At 36.5% G+C, this 5175-nt stretch overlaps 1 long non-coding RNA gene across 1 annotated transcript; it reads right to left on the bottom strand.

The window, feature by feature from the left end:
* Positions 1 to 3304: 3304 nt before the first annotated feature.
* On the bottom strand, positions 3305 to 4708 carry LOC127096944 (uncharacterized). Its single transcript, XR_007792876.1, has 2 exons — positions 4042 to 4708; positions 3305 to 3742 (listed from the first exon to the last, which is right to left on the bottom strand). It is a non-coding gene; the product is annotated as an uncharacterized LOC127096944 (long non-coding RNA).
* Positions 4709 to 5175: the final 467 nt, after the last annotated feature.

Genomic DNA, 5175 nt, shown 5'->3' with positions numbered 1-5175 from the left:
CAAAAGCCCAACCACCCTTGGTGTACCCAAATACATCCAGACCATTGCATAAACTGCATCCTCGTTTTGCATAAACAATCATACATTACATCACGTCGCATCATAAAGCACGTAACACATTCCATCGAGGTGGAGCATTACGCCATGCAAGATAAACATGCATAACTGCATAAACTTATTTCTCGAAAGCATAAAAGAATCCTCCATTGAGACATTCTTCCTCCCTAGTGAGAATGTTATCACGAAACCTTGGAATGTTATTCACCGCAGGTTTTCGAGATATCTCCTTTGTGTTGCCTTTTGCAAATACCTTGGGAATCTTCAAACAAACGCTTACCTTTCGTAAGTAGTCCCCTGCCTTTTGCATGGTAGGTCCCTATATTCCTCTTTCTTCAATACTCGTTTGCATTGATCTCCAACACTCGTCTGTGTTGATCATTTCATTTTCAATACTCGTCCGTATTGATCTTCAACACTCATTCGTGTTGTTACCTTTCTTCAATACCCGTCCGTATTGATCTTTAACACTCGTCTGTGTTATTACCTTCTTTCAATACCCATCTGTATTGATCTCCAACACTCGTCCGTGTTGATCATTTCATTTTCAATACCCGTCTGTATTGATTTCCAACACTCGTCCGCTTTGTTCTTGATCTTCAACATTCATCTGTGTGTGATGCTCTCTTTCAATAATCGTCTGTATTGAGTGGCAACACTCGTCCGTGTTGACCCCTCCTTCTGGAATCTTTCTTCAACACTCGTTCGTGTTGATCCTTTTTCCAACGCCCGTCCGTGTTGATACTGCCTTTCCATACTCGTATGTATTGGGCATCAACACTCGTCTGTGTTAGTCCATTTTCGATACCCGTCCGTATTGACCTTCAACGCTCGTCCGTGTTGGTCTTCTTTTTCAATACACGTTCGTATTGATCCCTAGTGAAGTCACCATATTTTCACACTCGTCTGTGTTGGCCTTCTTTCTTCAATACTCGTCCGTATTGATCTTTAGTACTCGTCCGCGTTGATACCTTATTTTTTCCATACTCGTCTGTTTGGATCCTTAACGCTCGTCCGTGTTGATCTATGTTACTCATTTGTGTCTAGATCTTCAACACTCGTCTGTGTTATCCTTTTTCATACCCGTTTGTGTTAATCTTAATGCTCGTCCGTATTGTTAAACCATTATTGATACTCGTTTGTTTCGGTATCCATCACTCATCTGTGTGGACTTCAACTTTCTTCTTAACCTTTTGTTAAGAAGTTCTCACTACCTTTTGTGTGAGAATCCCCAGCCGACCTGGTGTCCGAGAGTTCCCGTTACCTTTTGTAGGAGAATCGTATCCCCTATTTCCTTCTTAACCTTTTGTTAAGGAGTTCTCACTACCTTTCCTGTAAGAAATCCGACCATCTTTTTTCTTAACCTTTTGTTTGGAAGGCTCGTTCTCTTGTGCTATGGAGTTATTGCTACCTATTGTGCGAGAAAATCATATTTTCCCAGCGAGGTGGACCTCAACTCCCCTTCTTAACCTTTTGTTAAGAAATTCTCATCATCTTTTGTGTGAGAAGTATGTTCACTTTTTCTTAACCGTGTCTGAAGATTTCGTTTCTCTTGCTAAGGAGTCGTTGTTGTCTTTTGCAAGAGAAGGTCGCTTCTCAGTTGAGTTGCTTGCCTTTAGCAAGATGTATCTTTGCCTTTTGCAAGGGATCTCATTCCAATTCTTTTTACTCTGGTACTTGCCTTTTGCAAACACCTGGTTCTTTTTACCTTCGCAGAATCCTGCGAGAATACCTTGATTACCAATCTCAAGCCAAAACTCATTAATGGAGGCGAGACAAGGAGAAGAATGAGAAATACGGAGAAAGACACAAAAAGAGATCAGCATACGTAGCATATTACATATAGCATGCATGACTTCATAAAATATCTCCTTGAATAACTTTCCATCAACACCCTTTACCCTATATCTCATTCATTTCATTCATTCCCTGCGGGCAAATTTCTTGGTTATTTTAGTATTTAATCCTCTCCTACCATGAATGTTTGAAAGTAGTTGTTATTCATACCTTCAGGTCCGAGAAGATTAAATAGGGGCAGCTGTCATACCCCAAAATTTGCCCTCCTTTTCGCTTTTTTCGTCTGACTATAACTTGATATCCATCTAACCTCATTCATACTCATTCATGTGCATTCATTCATTCATGATTAACATCTGCTGACAGGTATCATGGATTCAGGGTTTGTGGTTGATAAAATCGGAGTTGGATTGAAGTTTATGGCATTGCACATCATATGGATTGAAATCATGATTCATGTTATTCAAGGATCTTGTGTGCGAACAATTGTTTGATCGACATTCACCTGAATTGATTCATGGCATTGACATAATTCGTTTGGTTTAGGATATTATGATCCATATTCGTTTGTCCATGAGAAAGTACGCATTTTTTGCCTGTGTTGACTTTTTGGTCAACCAATTGACCAAAGTCAACCATCAATCTCCGAATCTTTAATCATGTGACCTGTAATCGTCCTGTCATTTTCGAATTAATTCTAGAAGTTTTAAGTGAATTTTTAAGGTTCAAATTGAATTTTAATTCAAAGCTTGGTCCTTGAGATTCAAATTGACTTTTGAGAATTAGTTTGATTTCATAACCATTTCTTCATTTTCTTTAGCCGATTAAATTTTAGAAAACATTGTTTTTAAGTACAAATTAATCGTGACATTTCTTTTATTATTAGAATTTCTTGATTTTTATTAATGGGCCGAATCTATTTTTTAAGCCCACATTTAAACCAAATTAACCAAGTTCAAATATTCAAATCCAATTTCATTTTAATATCCATTTGACCATTTTTTTTTTAACAACTATCCATTTAATGTCCATAATTCAATATCCAATTCCTATATCCATATCCAATTAATGGCCAGTTTGTTTTAGCTTTAAAAATATTGATTTTTTCTTTATATTTTTTAAAATGGATTCTACAAAAATATTTTTTAAAATATTACAAGTTTTTCTAAATTTATTTTTTATGAATTAAAAGATTGAATTGTTATTATATAACATAAATATATATTATTGAAGAACAAAACATAGTCAAAATCACAGTTTTTTCAAAAAGTTATATCTTAAAAATGATTTTTATAAAAAGCTATTTGAAATAACTTTAAATTTAAGTGATTTTTTGAAAACTCAAAATATATAACACTATAAAAATCATTTAAAAACAAAAACAAAACAAACGGACCCTAAATCCAATTCAAAACAAATATCCAAATCCATTTTTAAGGCCCTTGTTCAATTAACCAAATCCATTACATTAGGAACCATCATCCAAATATCATTAAATATCCACTTTACATTTTATTAATATACATTAAAGAATAATAAAAATAAATTGAAAAAAAAAACAATGTAAAAAGCTGCTAAAAAAAGGACGCAATGGAAAATAAGCTACGGCTAACACGAGCTACATCCAAGCCAACCAAACGGAGGCATCGCCGTAACAACAACATCTGCTAAATGCAGCAAAACAAATCCAAATGCATAAGCGAACACACGCCGGAAGCGCAACTCTAGGCAGTGACACACCAGCTGTTGCCAAAGAAAATCGCAAGCAACTGCCAAAAGCCAAGCGCAGTACAACGATCCAAACTGCAACCGAAACGGCAAGGTCCAGGCTGTACGAAAGCTTCATCAAACCAAAGATGTGAAAACACAGGAAAAGCTTCACACAAAACTGCAAAACGCAATTGAAAGTTGAAGCTATAAACACTGCACCAAGACACAAATTCAAGTACAGTAACAACCGAACACACTGCAACAATCCTGCATAACTTAACCAACCTCACAAAATCAATAACAGGAGAATTAGCTGCTAAATAAGGCAAAAAAAATCCTAACAGAATCACAGCAACTTGTAACTGATCCTAACAGAAGAAGTGGAGAAGAAAATTCGGAAATCTATAAAAGCCACATTCACACTTCAAATCAGAGGAGGATAATTTCAGGACTCATCATTCACTCTCTCAACCTCACCTTCATCATCTTCTTCAATCAGTTTCTTTCCCTAACCGCCTCGATCTTCCATAACCACCGCGGCACCGCCATCGGCATTGAACCACCACAAGTCCCCAAACCACCATCACCATTACCTTGTCTCACCACCGCCACTCCCTGCATTTCTTTCTCAAGCTCTCGTTTCAATCTACTTGTTCAACCTGCAAAATTCTGATTTCACTCTCTCTCAACAGCTTCAATCTCTCAATCACCAGCCATAACAACTCATTATAAATCTCACAACGACGTCACAATTCACGAGCTGGATCTTTCAAAATCCCAAACAAGAGATTGACAAAGGAAAGCTCAGACGTGGATCGAGAAGAGAAGCAGATTTAGAAATCTGAATAATACGACGGAAGGAGGAGATTGAAACATCTCACCGGGAGCCACCGTGTCAAATGTTGGACGCGAATTCGAGGTTTCAACGTAGCTATTCAGACGGTGAACGAAGCGTGACATCATGATAGCTTGCGGTTGTCACAGAAAGAGGTTCTCCGGCGCCGACGGGAAAGATTTCTCGTTACCGCCCTCAACATTCCGCTGCTGTCTCCACGTGCTGGTTTAAACGAAGAATTGTTAGGTATTTCATCTGACTGGAGCGGATTCGTTTTTTTCTTGGTAAGATATTGGGCTTGTGGCCCAAACAGGCCTCTATCCTCATACATCCCCATTCAGTTGTCCGGCACCCCTCTATCAATTTCAAGGTCCATTCCCCAGCTTTTTTTGGGCTTGTTTTTTTTTCTGTTTGGTTCATTAGTTAATTAGGATATATAAATTAGGTAATTTAGAAGCTAATTAGGATTTTTTAGAGATTGATTAGGAATGTTGATTTAGAATATTAATTAGATTAGGATAATAGAATTTTAGATTTTTTAGGAATATTAAATTTAGAGTTAGAATAATATTTTGGTTAGTGTATAGAAATATTAGAATCAAATAACTGTAGGATTAGAAATAATTATGATTATTAGAAGTTTAGACAATTAGACTTCAGATTAAAAATTAGAGTTTAATTTGAAATATTAAATTTAGGTTGATTTAGAATCTCAGAATACTTGGAATTGTTAATTTAATTGTTTTAATTAGGATTTTCATAAAATAGAAATTCAA

The sequence above is a fragment of the Lathyrus oleraceus genome, chromosome 6 (genome assembly GCF_024323335.1).
Source record: "Lathyrus oleraceus cultivar Zhongwan6 chromosome 6, CAAS_Psat_ZW6_1.0, whole genome shotgun sequence".
In the NCBI taxonomy this organism is placed as follows: Eukaryota; Viridiplantae; Streptophyta; class Magnoliopsida; order Fabales; family Fabaceae; genus Lathyrus; species Lathyrus oleraceus.
The sequence above is the reverse complement of the archived record's forward strand: the minus strand, read 5'-3'. Positions and strand labels throughout refer to the sequence as shown.